Here is an 18,787-nt window from a genome sequence, read left to right on the forward strand (position 1 = left end):
ATGATATTACTCCATGCCAGGATAATGCATAAAAATGGCTCCTATGGGAGAACAGGGTGTTCTGTGAGCTTGTCATCAATCCAATAAAGCTATTGTAAATCTTCATTTGAGAAGTTCAATAAATTTTTGGGGAGTTCTAGTCTGTAGAACTAGCTTGCTTTATTATCTTGGACAATTAATAAGCTATATTAGACTACAGTTAAAGCAGATGTTCTTACTGCACCGACAGAGATGAAATAGGTTAATTTTAAATCAGAACAACTAACAAAAGGCCCCAAAGTTTCATGCAGTCCTATTGATCAATCTATTTAATAAGCCTGGAACTGTATTTCTGAAAATGGCAGCAGGTTTTCCAGTGTTTTCAAGTGGGAATATGGAAATGCTATACTCTTGTTTGTACAGTTAACCAAAGCTTATGTCAGCTACTGTTGACTTTGAGATTTTTGGAAGTACCTATAAAGGCCCCAAAAGGTACAGGATAAACTTGTGAATGTAGTCTAATATAGCTTATTAATTGTCCACATTTTTTCACTTTGATAATAATAATAATAGTAATAATATTAATAATAATTTATTAGATTTGTATGCCGCCCCTCTCAGAAGACTCGTGGCGGCTCACAACATAACAGCAATACAATATAAATACAAATCTAATGTTAAAAACTTTAAAAAACTAATTTAAAATACATTGTTATAAAAACCTATCTGCTACACAATCATACACACTCAGTCCGACTGAACATAAACATAATAATGGTCAGCGAAAAAAGGAGGGAGGGAGATTAATTTCCCCCGTGCCTGATGGCAAAGGTGAGTCTTCAACATTTTACGGAAGGTGAGGAGGGTAGGGGCAGTTCGAATCTCCGGGGAGAGTTGATTCCAGAGGGCCGGGGCCGCCACAGAGAAGGCTCTTCCCCTGGGTCCCACCAGACGGCATTGTTTTGTCAACATGACCTGGAGAAGGCCAACTCTGGGACCTAATCGGCCACTGGGATTCGTGCAGCAGAAGGTGGTCTCGTAGGTACTCTGGTCCGATGCCATGTAGGGCTTTATAGGTCATTACCAACGCTTTGAATTGCGATCAGAAATTGAAGTGCAAGCCGTGGAGTGTTGATGAAACATGGGCATATCTGGGAAAGTCTGTGATAGCTCCCGCGGCACGATCTGAAGTTTCCGAACACTTTTCAAAGGTAGCCCCATGTAGAGAGTGTTGCAGTAGTCGAACCTCGAAAAGTTTTCAGAACAGTTTGTAAACTAATTTTTTTAAAGGCATTCCCTGCTTTGAAACCTGCCTTCTACCAAAAAGATTGCACAAAGTTTCAGCTAAGTTTTACAATAAAAAAGAAGGAATTTCAACTGCATTTTACAAAACCTTATGTTAAGCTTATGTTTATAATAGGGTAATTTAAGATTTTAAGCTATAAATGGTTCGAAGCTTTAGACTAGAACGGCTGTTTTTGTTTTTACCTAAACTTGAATGTAATTCCTCTCAGCTACTTTTCTTTTCCTGTTTATTTTTTTCCTCTTAAGTCCTTGCCTGCTGAGTGAGTGTGGCTAATTCGCTAGCCAATAAGTTGCTCAACAGTAAACAACAGCCCAATCAAGGAGCCACCAAGAACACTCCCATCAAAACTGACGGAGCAAACCAGTTGTATATAAACAGAGAGAAGATCCTTCTTCCTTCTAGCCCTGATATAACCTAGTTGGGTAATAAAATACCTGCAAGAAAACAACCCAGCTCTGAGAACATGAAGCCATACTTTTGTAGAGGCATATCACTTAGAACTGGTGTCAAACTCGCATCATCATGTGAAGAGTGTTCGGAGACTGCAAATTATGCAAAATGCAGCCGCGTGAGCTATTGTGGGGCTCCCAAGGTCTGCCCACATTTCAAAGTGTTGCTTATGACCTATAAAGCCCTACGTGGCTTAGGACTAGACTATCTACGGGACCGTCTTCTGCCTCATGCATCCCAGTGGCTGGTTAGGTCCCACACAGTTGGCCTTCTCCCGGTCCCGTTGGCCAGTGTTGTCTGGTGGGGCCTAGGGGAAGAGCCTTCTATGTGGCAGCCCCAGCCCCCTGGAATGAACTCCCTCCAGAGATATATACTGCCCCCTCCTTTCTGGTCTTTCATAAATCTCTGAAGACCTACATCTGCCGGCGGGCATAGGGACCATGAGCAACGAATTGTCCCTGGGCGATTTTGTGAGTGATTGAATTGGATGAATCTGGATGACTGTACAAGGAGTTCTAGGATTTTTATTAATTTTGTATATGTCTTTTTAAAAAGTAATTAGATTTCTTCACACATATTGTCTGCATTTACAATGTTGTATGCTGCCCTGAGTCACTTCGAGAAGGGCGACATATAAGTCAAATAAAAAATAAATATACAGTGATACCTCGTCTTACGAACCCCTCGTCATACGAACTTTTCGAGATACAAACCCGGGGTTTAAGATTTTTTTGCCTCTTCTTCCAAACTATTTTCACCTTACGAACCCGCCACCACCACCTCCAGATTTCCGTTGCCAGGCAAAGGCTCCCCTCGTTGGGAGATCCCACCTCCGGACTTCCATTGCCAGTGAAGCACCTGTTTTTGCGCTGCTGGGATTCCCCTGCTAGGATTCCCCTGCCGCATGACAAAAATGCGGAAGTCCGGAGGTGGGGTTTCCCATGGAGGGGAGCCTCAGGGAAATCCCAGCAACGCAAAAACAGGCGCTTCGGCTAGCAAAAGTTTGGGCTTGCACACATTAATCGCTTTTCCATTGATTCCTATGGGAAACATTGTTTCGTCTTACGAACTTTTCACCTTACAAACCTCGTCCTGGAACCAATTAAGTTCATAAGACAAGGTGACAGCTCTGAATTTGTACATTGATTCTCAACTTCTGCAACTTTTAAGATATGTGAACTCATAATTCCCACAATTTCCCATGCTGGCTGGGGAATTTTGGGAGTTGGAGTACACATATCTTATAGTAGCTGAAATTGAAAACCACTGACTTGAAACTGAGAAACTAAATTGAATGGTTTGCTATGCTTAGATCCATTCAGTTACAGTTGTCACTCTGAAGTCTTTAATGCTCTGTGACTTGGTTTTCTGTAGCTGTTTCACTATCCTGTTTTCCCCCAAAACAAGACACCCCCTGATAATAAGCCCAATCAGGCTTTTGAGTGCATGGCAATAAGGCCAAGAGCTTATTTCAGGGTTCAAAAAAATATAATTTTTGGGAAAACGCGATACCTGCTAGGTAATATCTTCAGTGCTAGAAGGGAGTAGGATTTGCTCTCTGTTTATATATAGTAGCTTGTCCTGTCAGAATTGCTTTCATTGTTATATATTACAGGTATAAATAGATGTTCGTCCATGGTGTTCGAAGAGGACCTTGACATCTAATGGGTTGTGGGCTGTACACGATATGTCTGCAGGTGGCTGGTAAGGCCTATACGGGCACAAAATGTTCTGCCACATGTTGGGCAGATGTGTGGGCACCATTGTCGCAGCATTTGCAGCTCTGGCATTGTGGAGTGCTTGCTTCTCTTCTGGCCTCAGATGTCTGGCAGCCTTGGTGGATCAGCATGCGCCATGTTGGTCGATCTTGTGCCAGGGTTTCGCAGGAGGTGGTGTCAATATCGAGGGGCTTGAAGGAGGTTTTCAACCTGTCTTTATAATCCTTTATTGTAAGTAAATGGTATTTACACACGATTCAAAGGAGGATAAAAATGCTGAAAAGGAAACAAAAAGATTAGAAAGCTGCCTCAACAGCAATCAATATGCAGATAAATTGATTAAAACAAGATAACAAGCAAGCAGAGAAGCAAGCCACAAACTCAACAACTCAATTTGGTGTTTCTCAGCCTTAGCAACTTAAGGTTGAGAAACGTTGCCTCAATTTAAGTAATCACACTGTGTTGAGTTCAATTTTAATACAGGAAAAAATAATGTACAGTGGTACCTCTACTTATGAACTTAATTCGTTCTGTGGCCAGGTTCTTAAGTGGAAAAGTTTGTAAGAAGACATTTTTTCCCATAGGAATCAATGTAAAAGCAAACAATGTGTGCGATTGGGGAAACCACAGGGAGGGTGGAGACCCTGTTTCCTCTTAGGAGATTCCTAGAGAGGCCCCACCGAGGCTTCTCCCTGCCTTTTCTGGCCCTGTTTCCTCCCAGGAGATTGCTAGAGAGGCCCTATGGAGGCTTCTCCCTGCCTTTTCATGTTACACTTTTGGAGGCTCGGGTTTGTAAGTGGAAAATGGTTCTTGAGAAGAGGCAAAAAAATCTTGAACACCCGGTTCTTATCTAGAAACGTTCGTAAGTAGAGGCATTCTTAGGTAGAGGTACCACTGTAGTTAAAGGCCATTAGGAAAACTAAGAATGCTCCATACCCTTTTAAACTCTGTCAAGGGATCTTTAACACCAATACAATACAATTATTTTGTTTAAAAAGTTATTAAGGAGTTGCTGCTAGATTACAATTAATGGAAACAGAGGGAACTCAGTAGCAACCCCCAGAAGAAATATAACAAAATAGCACTGGTTGTAGGTGAAATACTGACTTCAGCACCTCGAAAGGCGGGCTCCTGAAACATTTTACACTGCTGCTTGGATCTGCACTTTCAAGAAGCCCCTATAAAAAGTTGATATTGTCCATAGAAATAAGGCACACAAGTCTAACAAATTGGGTGTGTGTGGAAGAAATATAAAAACAAATGCTGGAACACTGTGACAGTACCAATAGAAGAGAACGTACTGTATGTAGCTCAGTGTTGAACTATGGAGTCCTTGGTGCTGAGGTTGGTCATTTACTTACAAATGTTTCATTGCCCCATATGGGAACATGTGTGCTAGCAAGTATGGTAGGAAGTACACATAGTTTAAAAGAGCAAGGAGTTTTAATTGGCGCTTTCTTCATTTTCTTCCCTGATGGCTACTAACGACATTATTCTTCCTGTATTAAAACTGAAGCCAACACTGTGTTTATTTAAATTGAGGTACTGTTTCTCAGTCTTAAATTGCCAGAATTAAGAAACACGGAATTGAAGGGCCAAATTCACAAGTCACAATGCAGAAGGGTGGGCAATCTGCAGGCACTGGGGTAATGCAAACATTTTGGGGCCAGCCGTACTCATTCCAGATTTTCAGGCCTCCAAGTGTTGAATTCCATGTGACTGTGTCTCAAGTTGTAAAACATATTCTCCATCAAAGTTTTAAGGTATCCACAGTCCCTTCTGCAAGGATTGTTGTTTTGCCCTTAGGAGGGAAGTGTAAATGATTGCATTAAGGCCGAAGAAAGCCCACCTGCAACCTCCTTATAGAATCATAGAGTTGGAAGGGACCTCCAGGGTCATCGGGTCCAACCCTCTTCTCACCTATTAGCCAGTACCAGTAGGTGCCTTCTGATGACATCACTTCCTGGGCCCACCATCTTTTTTATTTTGTTTTGTTTTATTTTATTTTATTATTTTATTTATTTATTTATTTATTTTTCCCCTTCTGGGCTCTGGGTATGTTTTTCCTATCTCAGAAAATGAGGTTGAATGTGTATAATTTTAGAAGAGCTTTGCGTGCATGTGTGGGTACCTACGGCCAGGCACCCTAACCCTAACCCTTGACCTGAGTGACATCAAGCTGGCCACCTTTAAGCTAACATGACCTTTAAACCACCCCATCACATGATCGTCAAGCCACTCCCACCTGGTCACATGACTGGCAAGCCACACCCACAAAATAAGCCATGCCAAAATTTTGCAGCCCTTCACTGCTGTTAGCACTTTAAGAAAATAAGTACGTTTTCCACTTTGCAATCTGGCAACGTGGTCTGATTGCAGAGTTTCAAACTTTGGGACATTTTCATTAAAAAAAGGAAATAGTGGTTTGAAAAGGAAAGTTGAGTAATGTGCTTGAAGGGCCATAAAGAAATATGAAAACCTGTAAGTTCCTTTATTATCTTTATTTCCCCCTTTGATTTCAGTGTTTTCAGCACACTATCAATCTATTCCCTCAATTAATGAGGAATAGACACTTAGATTCCTTGGCTAAAGAGTGCATTCCATACTTGTTCACTGCAAAGTTGGATCGGGCCCATTTCCTGCCTGCAGCAAAGAGGAGTATTGTCAGTAATGTGCAGGAAAAAGCTGGGAGGAAGAACAGGCCTGCTATGTTTCTACAGCAGCTGAGTTTTGTGCCATGCCATAAATACAGAACAGGAAAAAACAGCTGTAGGCACTATGACTTTGCATTGTGTATTTAAAAGTCTGCATAAATTGGCTCCTTTATCATTTCCTTCCAAGACTCTGGGGCTTGGGTGGTATTGTGCATTATCAGGACAAATCGGAGATTTACTGGCAAAACGTATTGCGAGCATCATTTACAACAGCCACCCTTGCATGTACTTTTCAGACGAGATTGGGATGCCCGAGTTTTCATATTTCCAAACATTTAGCAAATGCTAAATTTGGACAGTGAACTTGTAAATGCTTTTTGAACAATTAATATTAAAAAAGAACTTTCTCTTGTGTCAAAAGGAATTACTATGGTCCCGACTTTATTACTACTTCTCAGATAAAGAACATATTCATATTCTCTACTCTTGACAGAGGGGAAAAAACAGATTTGATACTTGGCTTTATTGCTATACATTTTCTGTAAAAGGTCTTACAAAATAACATTTCTCAATTTGGGTTGCTCTTGCTTTCTCATTGCGTTATTTCCTTGAGTATGTATTCTAGCATAAACAACATTCTGTAACTTCTGTTCACAGAGAATTCTGATAGTGGGGGCCAACATGATTAGATCCAAACTCAACGGTGTAGAAATTAGAGAGCCTTTTCAGTTAATTAATTAATTCTGTCAAATTAATTAATTAATTAATTTCACTTATATGCTGCCTTTCTCCGAGGACTCAGGACAGCTCACAACATATAAAAATACAAAAAACAGTTCAGAAGTCCAATATTTAAAACAATTTAAAAACCTAAGTTTAAAATCATACAGTCCTACTCACTCACACCACAATCAAACTGAAGGCTGGGGCTAGATGTTGAAGATTAGTGGCCCCAGGCCTACCAGCAAACGTAAATTTTTAAAGCCTTCCAGAAGGGCAGGAGAATAGGGACAGTGTGAATCTCCTGGGGGAGTTGATTCCAGAGAGTCGAAGCTGCCACAGAGAAGGCCCTTCCCCTAGGGCCTGCCAGCCAGCATTGCTAATGCTAGGCTGACGGGACATGGTGAAGGCCGACTCTGTGGGCTCTGACTGGTTATTGGGATACATGAGGCTGGAGATAGTCCTGTAGGTAACCTGGTCCTAAGCCTTGTAGGGGCTTTATGGGTAACAACCAACACTTTGAATTGTGTTTGGAGGTCAACTGGCACCCAGTGCAGCTCACAGAGTGTTGTAGATACATGGGCAAACCTAGGTAAGCCCATGACAACTCTCACAAGCTGCATTTAGGACAAGTTATAGTATCTGGACATTCTTCAAAGGTAGCCCCATGTAGAGAGCATTTCAGTAATCGACCTTCGATTACTTTTATGATTAAATTATGACAATTTCCCTCCTTATCTCAATTTTGCAGTGGTTTTAAAGGAAAAAAATATCTCAGTGGCAGTTGATCCTGCTCAGGAAGCCCAAATTGTTAAAGCTTTGGTCATTCTGAAAAGATAAATGTTAGAGGGTGAGATGACATTTCCTCTACAAGCTTCAAAATTTTGGAATAAAAAGTAAGGAAACAGTCCTTTATTTTACTTTCTGTCTCATTCATTCATTCATTCGTTCATTCATTCATTTCGGTTTTTTATGCCACCCTTCTCCTTAGACTCAGGGTGGCTTACTACATGTTAGCAATAACTCTTTTTAACAGAGCCAGCATATTGCCCACACAATCCGGGTCCTCATTTTACCCACCTCGGAAGGATGGAAGGCTGTGTCAATTTTTTTCCCTTTAGTAACGAACTCAGTTTGGAAGCATATCAAGGTCACTCAAAACATGATACAGTTCAGAAGTTTGTAAATGACAAGAAAAAGCCACCCCGAGTCTACAGAGAGGGGTGGCATACAAATCAAATCAAATCAAATAAATAAATAAATAAATAAATAAATAAATAGACATACATTCCAATTCTCTGATATGAACTGCTGAATGTGTAACGTTGTTAGAAGTGTGCATTGGATGACTGCAGAAATGAGAACTACAGCTGACTTGGCTACCAAGGATTATCTGGTTATCTGGATTTCTCAGTCCTGAAGAACAGATCCAAACATACATAAAGCTTTCAAAACAGTTAAGTTTTGAAAACAGCTGTTCTCTGGAATGTCAGTGAATAGTGTGGCTGCTGGGATGGGCTTTCCAGCTAATCACAATCCTTGAGAGGCAGGAAGTGCAAAATCTGCAGCTTCTGGCAAAGCTGTTATTTTTCATCTCTCAAGGCTAATTCCTGGATTAAATGCAGAATAATTGGACAGGAGGTTCAATGGTTCCTCCCATGGAGGCTTACTACCAGGAACCATGGCTATAGCAATCACAATCTCATTCTGGCAATATTAGTCAGGATACCCTAAAACCCAGCTACCTTAATATAGTCCAAGTGTAGGTAAATGGACAAGATCCCAAGCAAGGTGCAAGGCTAAGCTCGAGGGCAGAGTTAAATGTGTTATAAATTTGAAGTTGCTGTGCAACCACAAAAGACCCAAGTCCAGCCCCCTGTGAATTCTGTTGACCCTTAAATAGTGCCATTTTGGCTTAACTGTTAGTAGGCCAGATTCTTGTGCATTCAGGTGAAACTCAAAAAATTAGAATACAGTGATACCTCGTCTTGCGAACCCCTCGTCATACGAACTTTTCGAGATATGAACCCGAAGTTTAAGATTTTTTTTGCCTCTTCTTCCAAACTATTTTCACCTTACGAACCCACCGCCGCCGCTGGGATGCCCTGCCTCCGGACTTCCGTTGCCAGCTGAAGCACCCATTTTCACGCTGGTGGGATTCCCTTGAGGCTCCCCTCCATGGGAAACCCCACCTCCGGATTTTGCGATGCTGCAGGGGAATTCCAACAGCGCAAAACCCAGCGCTTCAGCTGGCAATGGAAGTCCAAATCGCAGCATCACAAATGTGGCAATTTTGCTGAGGTTTCCCTTGCTTGGAAACCCCACCTCCGGACTTCCGTTGCCAGCTGAAGCACCCATTTTCATGCTGGTGGGATTCCCCTGAGGCTCCCCTCCATGGGAAACCCCACCTCCGGACTTCCGCGTTTTTGCGATGCTGCAGGGGAATTCCAGCAGGGGAATTCCAGCAGGGGAATCCCAGCATTGCAAAAATGGGCGCTTCGCTGACAACGGAAGTCTGGAGGTGGGGTTTCCCAACGAGGGAAGCCTCAGCTAAATCACCGCATTTGCGATGTTACATGCAATCAATAAAGCAAGGATTGTACATAAAACAATATCAGACCTCTGAAAAGTATAAGCATGCATATGTATTCAGTACTTGTTTGGGATCCTTTCGTAGCAATTACTGCCTCAATGTGGCGTGGCATGGAAGCTATCAGCCTGTGGCACAGCTGAGGTGTTATAGAAGACCAGAATGCTTCAGTAGTGGCCTTCAGCTGTTCTGCATTGTTCAGTCCCATGTCTTTCATCTTTCATTTGGCAATGCCCCAGAGATTCTCTATGAGGTTCAGGTCAGGTGAGTTAGCTGGCCAATTAAGCACGTAATCCCATGGTCATTGAACCAGGTTTTGGTGCTTTGGGCAGTGTGGGCAGGTGCCAAGTCCTGTTGGAAAATTGAAGCCAGCATCCCCATAAAACTTGTCTGCGGAAAGAAGCATTAAGTGCTCCAAAATCTCCTGATAGACGGCTGCATTGTCCCTGGAATTAATGAAGCACAGTGGACCAACACCAGCAGATGACATGGCTCCTGAAATCAGCACAGACTATGGAAAATTTTGCATCTCGTTTGGAAACCAAGGACCCAGAGTATGGAGGAAGAATGGAGAGGCACACACAGCAAGATGCTTGAAGTCCAGTGTGAAGTTTCCACAGTGTGTTGTTTCACTTTTTAAGTTGCATTATTGAAATAAATGATTTTTTTTGCATGATATTCTAATTTTTCAAGTTGTACGAAATAAACTTTTAGTGATTTTAACTCAACTCCCGTTCCTAGTTATTTGTCCCTTGACACTGGGCTGGTAATTGGTCCTGATAAGACAATCACCCTATCTGGCCTGAGGAAGCAGCTGATAAAATAGAGGAACTTCAAAGAATGAATATAGGACTTGAATATTGATTCAGAGATCCGTTGCAGGTTGAAATGACAAGTTAAATGAATATACTCCCACCATCTTGAGCCGGGGTGGCTCAGCAGGTAGAGTGCTGTACTGCAGGCCATTGAAGCTGATTGTAGATCTGTAGGTCAGCGGTTCAAATCTCATCACTGGCTCAAGGTTGACTCAGCCTTCCATCCTTCCGAGATGGGTAAAATGAGGACACAGATTGTGGGGACAATATGCTGGCTCTGTTAAAAAATGCTATTGCTAACATGTTGTAAGCCGCCCCGAGTCTAAGGAGAAGGGCGGCATAAAAATTGAATTCAATAAATAAATAAATCTCAAGAAAGGCCAGGCTATGAAAAGTCATTTGTTTCATATTCATAAAATCTGGCGCAATTTTCCATTTTGGTTTACTATGGCCATTGGCTAACACACCTTGTGTATAGTTCATGAATATTTATCATATGATACTAGTAAATCTGAAACCTTTTAAAACCTATACCAAGCAACATTTGGCTAAGGCCATATTGTAACCAGTCTTATAAGTTGATAAAGGCACATCAGTTTTCCCACTGAAGCAAAAACTGTTCTGGAGGACTGTAGGGCAGGGTAGGTAAAGTTGACTCTTCTATGACATGGACTTCAACTCCCCGAATTCCTGAGCTACCATGATTGACTTAGGAATTATGGGAGTTGAAATCCACAAGTCGTAGAAGAGCCAACTTTGCCTACTCCTGGGTAGGGGAAAGGCACTAAGGTTACACAGCATATTTTACTTTCTTTCAGAATAGTTAAAAAAATAAAGATGAAAACTGGAAGCAGATAGTTTTCCTTAGATAACTGAACATTTTATGGGGAAAATGTGCTGCTAACCTGGTAAAAAGAGTCCTAAGAGGACAGTGGGTGCCACACAGAGAAGTCTGCATAGTGAGGATAGATTCCCACCAAAACATTTCCCCAATATCAGATACTAAAGGGCAGCCATTTGTGGCCCTAATGGAACGCTCGAGGGGGGTGTACATGCGCGTGCGCACACACCCTTCAGCTTCGTGTGCATGTGCAGAGTCGTGGCACAAAGCAGTCCCGGCCGGGAGCCACCAGCAGGAAGAAATCCTCCAGGAAGGAGAGCAGCTCGTTGGAGAGACAACGCTTCCCATCGAACCCCCTCGTCCGCTTGCCAGAGTCTCCCCGACGAGCTGCTCTCCTTCCTGAAGGATTTCTTCCCATTGGTGGCTCCCGGCTACGACTGATCGCCGCCGCTACGTCCTACGCTGCAGGACCCAGCCCTGCAGCCAGAGGCTGGCCCCATCGACAGCAGCAGCGGCAGCAGAGGCACCCCACATCCGCCGGATGAGCACCGTGCTCTCTGGGTCTACTGCAGGGGTGGCCATAGGGCTGGTCCTGCGAGATGCAGCGGGGGTGGTCACTTCTGGATGGGAGCCACCAGCAAGAAGAAATCTTCCAGGAAGGAGAGCAGCTCATTGGGGAGATGATACTCCCCCATCACCCCCGTCGCCCGCTTGCCAGTCTCCCCAATGAGCTGCTCTCCTTCCTGGAGGATTTCTTCCCGCTGGTGGCTCTCAGCCAGGACTGACCACCGCCACTGCCGTGCTTTGCAGGACCCAGCCCCGCGAGCGTCAGCCGGCCCCATTGTAATCAGCAACAGTGGCGCTGCGCTCTATGGGTCCACCTAACGGGGTGCTGTTTCTGCTGCCTGAGACGGCGCGATTCGGCTGCTGTGCCTGTGCAGAAGCTGAATCTCGTGTGCACAGCGCCTGCATGGCTGGGGGTGATGGAGCTACACGTGCAGCTCCATTTCCACTGGTGGAATGGCGTTCCATGCTGTCCCACCTCTTGCCCACCTGATCCCAGAAGTTCCCAACCGTGACTCTGTATAGGCCATATTTACAGACCTTATTTACCTAATGCAGAGGATTCACAGGGAAGGAAAGCAGTTGTCCTGCCATTCTGTGCACCACCATATGAAAAACTCAGCTTCTCCTTCTCTTCTTTATTTCTTCTCTTCTTAAGTGGGGGTAGAGAAAACAACCCTTAGATGCTATATCTAAAACATACCGAGGAGAGTTCCTCCATAATAAAGTGAGAAAAGGATGCCCTATTTATCCCCTTTCTAATTCTGAGACTGCACTGCCCACTGAAAGGCCCAAATAACCCTGTGAATTCCTATGCAAAACTGCATGGAACAGAAATGCTCCTCTTAGGATCTGTTGAAACACTGCAACATCCAGTTCCATCTTGTATTGCTGCTCTATTCTTTTCTCCAAAACAAAATTGCCCTACAGCTCCGTTACAAAATTGAACGCCATGATTCTGCTTCACAGCCAAAATTTATGTTCTAATGCACCAGTGGCTTTGAAATAACTATAGAAGTTGTTTCTAAAAATAGTGCCATAAAACATTCCAGCCTTGCTTCTGCCCTTGGTGTTTTAAAAGGTCATATCCTAAACTAGCTATTCCTGGGATTGTACAGCCCAATAGGTAGGCAAGTGGATCCATACTTCATGCGGGATTGCAAACAAGACTGAAGTTCGAAATACCTCTGCTTAATATCTTGACTAGGCATTCTGTCTCCTGGAATACTTCATTTCTCCACATTGCTCTACTTTCCTACTTTTCTCCAACCAGCATGTGATGTCTTTAGTGTGTTCAGTATTCATTGCACTTCTCAGAACAGGAATGGGCAATCTGCTTTTAGGGCCATATGTCACTTTATGCCTAATTTCCAAAAGCACTCTGGTGGCCCAGGCTTCTGAAGAGATCTAATTCTTCCATGAAGCCTGCAGAAGAGAATGAAAGAAAAGGGAGGCTTTTGATCTTACTTGTTTGTTGATTCAAAACCATCTAGTATGCTGCCCTCTTCCAAGAAGTTTATCTTTGTGAGAAAGCAGTCCTTGATTTAGGAAATAAAATACACATCCATGATTTAGGCATTTTCCATCCATTTATCTGTTTCCCATACTTGACTGTTTATTACTGCTGCATAGCAGTATACCCTATGAGACTAGACTTTCAATCCTGGGCCTAGAAAGTTTAGAACTAAGACGCCTTAAACAAGATCTAAGTATTGCCCACAAGATCATATGCTGCAACGTCCTGCCTGTCGGCGACTACTTCAGCTTCAACCAAAACAACAAAAGAGCGCACAACAGATTTAAACTTAATATTAACTGCTCCAAACTTGACTGTAAAAAATATGACTTCAGTAACCGAGTTGTCGAAGCGTGGAACTCATTACCGGACTCCATAGTGTCATCCCCAAACCCCCAACACTTTACCCTTAGATTATCTACGGTTGACTTATCCAGATTCCTAAGAGGTCAGTAAGGGGCGAGTAAAAGTGCACTAGAGTGCCTTCCGTCCCCTGTCCTATTGCTCTCCTATATCTCCTATACCTTTCTTCTATTCCTATATCTCTTCTTCTATTCTTTCATTGATATGTTCTATTCCTATATCTTCTTTTCTATTATTTCTTAGATATATTTTACTATGAGTATCTCCTCTATAACCTTCATCATGTATTTTACTATGTATATAGATATATACCCACTAAAACCCTCATTGTGTATTGGACAAAATAAATAAATAAATAAATAAATAAATAAATAAATAAATAAATAAATAAATAAATAAATAAATAAATAATAAATAAATAGCTGAGCACTTTGTCATTTGCTAGTTCATCTTTCTTATTCAATGTTTGTTTGTTTGTATGTTTGTTTTGTCAAGTACGTATTGGTGGTATACAGAGATATAGAATAGAATAGAATAGAATAGAATAGAATAGAATAGAATAGAATTTTATTGGCTAAGTATGATTGGAAACACAAGGAATTTGTCTTGGTGCATATGCTCTCAGCGAACATAAAAGAAAAAGATACATTTGTCAAGAATCATGGGGTACAACACTTAGTGATTGTCCTAGGAGTCAAATAAGCAATGAAGAAACAATCAATATTAATAAAAAATATAATAATATTTATATACATGATACTAGTAAAGAGAAACATTAGGGAAGGCACGCTCAAATCAAACTGAATCTTCATTACAGCATAAGGAGGGAGGGTTACAGTCAATTTAAAATGTAGAAGCTATATCAGAGTCTAAAAGTAAAAATTATGAAAAGTTAGAAGATAAAACAAAACAAAGTATGTTTAACCACCTTTAAGACTCTAAAAGAAAGGTAGAAGCTTTAGATGAGTGTAGGGGACCGTAAAGGTTAACATTTAAAAGACTATATTGAATTTCAGGCACCATAATATAGCAAACTAAGTGCTCATTAAGTCTTGTTTATGGCAGGGGTCAACATCCAATGAATTTTGAGCCTTGCTACTTAGAACCTGGCAACATTAAATGTATTTGTTGTAGCAGAGTTGGTATCCGAAAGCAGCAGGGGGCTGTATTATTGTAACTGCACCATGGGTATTGATGCAGTAATGGCGAAATGAGGCTAGCACAAAGGTCTCTGCAGTAGAAGCACTGGAGAAGGACACACCCTGTTTTTGTGTGTCCAGAGTTACAGGGGCACTGTCATATTTTCCCCCTGCCTGCCCCAGCTAATGAGTATTTAGTGATCTTAATAAAAATGTTTGTATTGTCACTGGAAAAATAATTAAATAATTATGCACAACAGCTCTCAGCTGTTGTTTTTTTTCCAAGGAAGTTTTGTCACATCTGAGAGTAACCTTGCAACTGGCTGTGCGCGCGCACGCACACACACACACACACTTATTGCAAAATCTACAGGCCATTTAGTATGATGAGGCCCTGAAAAGGGACAGAGCTTATGTTGTTCTTTAGCAGTAATGAGATTCCTTGTTAGCAACATGATGCACATAAGCTGGGGAACGAAGGTCTTGAAATGTTTACATAGCATTGTTATTTTTTAATCTGGATTCTGAGCAATTGGCAAGGTCAACTCCGGGCTATTTTTCATTCCAACTCAAGGCATTTTGAATTTAAAACAACAAAAATGTTGCTGTCAGGATCTTAAATCAAATCTGAAAAAGAAGGTTTACAACACAGAATTAATCTAATGTAAATCAGTTTGAATTCTTTGTTTTTCTCTTCCAAAAATATTCACCTTACGGTGATAGGAATGATGTAGATGCAGAGTATACAGAGAAGATAGGTTATGTGTTGGGAGGAGTCCATTCTGTTTGTTTGTTTGTTTGTTTGTTTGTTTGTTTGTTTGTTTGGATTTATATGCCGCCCCTTCGAGGACTCGGGGCGGCTCACAATATATAAACACAACAGAATACAATAGCTAAACTCAATTAATTAAAACTAAACAAACAATCTAAAATCCCTAATTATATTAAAAATCAATCACACCCATTTGTACAGCAATCATACAATCATTCATTGGCCAGGGGGCTGAGATTTAATTGCCCCAAGCCTGGCGGCATGGTTGAGTCTTAAGACTCTTGCAAAAGGCGAGGAGGGTGGGGGCAGTGCGAATCTCCAGAGGGAGCTGATTCCAAAGGCCTGGGGCCCCCACAGAGAAGGCTCTTCCCCTAGGCCCCGCCAAACGATATTTTCTAGTTGATGGGACTTGGAGAAGGCCAACTTTGTGGGACCTAACTGGTCGCTGGGACTCATACGGCTCACATTTCCATGTTGGAATGCTGTCCTTATCTGAAGTTGCATGCAAGGCTTATTTATTTATATATTTTATTGGATTTCTAGGACACCCTTCTCCTGAGGACCCAGGACAGCTTATATAATAAAGTCAATACAATACAAAATCTGAGAAACCCAATATAAAACCTAAAAAACAATATAATAATAATAATAATAATAATAATAATAATAATAATAATAATTTATTAGATTTGTATGCCGCCCCTCTCCGCAGACTCGGGGCGGCTCACAACAATAATACAATAATACAATGTAAAACAATGTACAATGTGACAAATCTAATGTTTAAAAGAAAACACATTAAAAACCCAACATTTAAAAACCATGCAACACAAGCATACCATACATTAAACTATATAAGCCTGGGGGGGATGTCTCAATTCCCCCAAGCCTGGCAATATAGGTGGGTCTTAAGCAATTTACGAAAGACAAGGAGGGTGGGGGCAGTTCTAATCTCTGGGGGGAGTTGATTCCAGAGGGCCGGGGCCGCCACAGAGAAGGCCCTTCCCTGGGGTCCGCCAAACGACATTGTTTAGTCGACGGGACCCGGAGAAGGCCAACTCTGTGGGACCTTATCGGCCGCTGGGATTCGTGCGGCAGAAGACGGTCCCAGAGGTATTCTGGTCCGATGCCATGTAGGGCTTTATAGGTCATCATAAAACATTATAAAATATCAAACCTAGTCTAAAACCCCACATAACTAAAAAGCATTTAACTAACATTCATTCGTGATCATTCATTCACTCCGTCCCTCAGAGCATGAGGCAATGCTCAACAGCCCCAAGCCTGCCAGCAGAGATGTGTTTTTAGAGCCTTATGGTACGAATCTCCGGGGGCCGGCACGAATCTCCAGGGGGGAGATGATTCCAAAGAGTCAGAGCTGCCACAGAGAAGGCCCTTCCCCTTATGGATAGGAGTATGAAACAATTTGTTCTGCAGCTTCAACTGTTGCAATTACCAGTGCCAACTGGCAGATGTATCTAAAATGCTTCAAAGTAGGAGGGTGTTGTAAAAAAAATTAATTGTGCTTTAAATAGCTGACTGGTTAGTCAATCTTGCAGAAATCTTAGGCAGCATTTTTCATAGTGGTGGGAGGACCTTAGCACCTTACTGCAGGGCAATGACTAATAATGAAAAAACAGTATTCTGCAGGAGAGTAAGAGCTTATTCTAAGTCAGTACTGAAAACTACCACCCCTGCCTTCCTAGCTGGTTGAAGAGATATGTCTGAAAAAACGAGAATGTTTCTCAAGAGACGCAAGACAAAAACCACTTCCTCTTTTCTGAAGTGGAAATACTGTACTCTACTTCAGTGTTAACTCTCCAGGGAACAACGGAGAATGAAAAGCATGAAAGTTTAAAACAAAAATCAAGGGGCAGCATGTAAGAAAGTCCTTGGTGTCCTTCAGCCTGCTGGTTAAAGGAAGTTCTGCAAGCATCTAGTTTAGGAATTCAAGAAACAAAATGGCTATTGTTCCATATTTATAATTATACAGTTTTGCCAATAGGCAGGAAACTCCCCAACGTACAGTCATCAGCTCTTCACATACTGTACATTTCACTTATATCCTGAAACATCGTGCCTCCAGCTTCAAGCCTTCCTTAAATATTTTGTATACATGACATTATTTGCTGAGGGTTTTTTTCCCCCCACCAGACACGAGCTTACTGTCTATTTTGTTTAAACACCAAAGTTTCTTGCATGATATGTGGGGCTATAAAACAAGGTAGGGAAAGTATACAGATAACTGGAACCGCCTGCTACCGCACGAATCCCAGCGACCGATAAGGTCCCACAGAGTTGGCCTTCTCTGGGTCCCGTCGACTAAACAATGTCGTTTGGCAGGCCCCAGGGGAAGAGCCTTCTCTGTGGCAGCCCCGGCCCTCTGGAACGAACTCCCCCCGGAGATTAGAATTGTCCCCACCGTCCCTGTCTTTCGTAAACTAGTCAAGACTCATTTATACCACCAGGCATGGAGGAGTTGAGATATTCCTTCCCCCTAGGCCATTACAAGTTATGCATGGTGTGTTTGTGTGTATGTTTGGTTTTTATAAATAAGGGTTTTTAGCTGTTTAATAAATTGGATTGTCACATGCTGTTTTTATCATTGTTGTTAGCTGCCCCGAGTCTACGAAGAGGGGAGGCATACAAATCCAATAAATTATTATTATTATTATTATTATTATTATTATTATTATTATTATTATTATAATCCTCGATTTACAACTATAATTGAGCACAAAATTTATGTGGCTAAATGAGAAATGTGTGAGTTTTGCCCCATTTTATGACTTTTCTTGCCATGTTGGGCAAGTGAATTAACGCAGTTGTTAAATTAGTAACAAGGCTGTTAAGTGAATTTAGCTTCCCCACTGACTTTGTTTGCCAGGAAGTTGCAAAAGCTAATGACGCAACCCCAGGATACTGCAACTATCATAATACAACTATCATTTATAGCACCTCGATGGGGCAGTGGTTAGAGTGCAGTACTGCAAACTACTTCTGTTGATCACCGGCTGCCAGCAGTTTGGCAGATCGACTCTCAGTACGCTCAAGGTTGACTCAACCTTCCCTCCTTCCAAGGTCGGTAAAATGAGGACCCAGATTGTTGGGGGGCAATATGCTGACTCTCTGTAAAATTGCTTAGAGAGGGCTGTAAAGCACTGAGAAACGGTATATAAGTCTAAATGCTATAAATATGAACCCAGTTGTCAAGCACTCAAATATAAATCACGTGACCTCGGGGACATTGCAATGGTTGAAGTGTGAAAACACACTTTTTGCAGTGCTGTTCTAACTTTGAAATTCACTAAATGAACTGTTATAAGTCGAAGATTATCTGTAATAGCAAAAAGCTATTAG

Source organism: Erythrolamprus reginae, chromosome 6 (assembly GCF_031021105.1).
Source record: "Erythrolamprus reginae isolate rEryReg1 chromosome 6, rEryReg1.hap1, whole genome shotgun sequence".
Taxonomy (NCBI): Eukaryota; Metazoa; Chordata; class Lepidosauria; order Squamata; family Dipsadidae; genus Erythrolamprus; species Erythrolamprus reginae.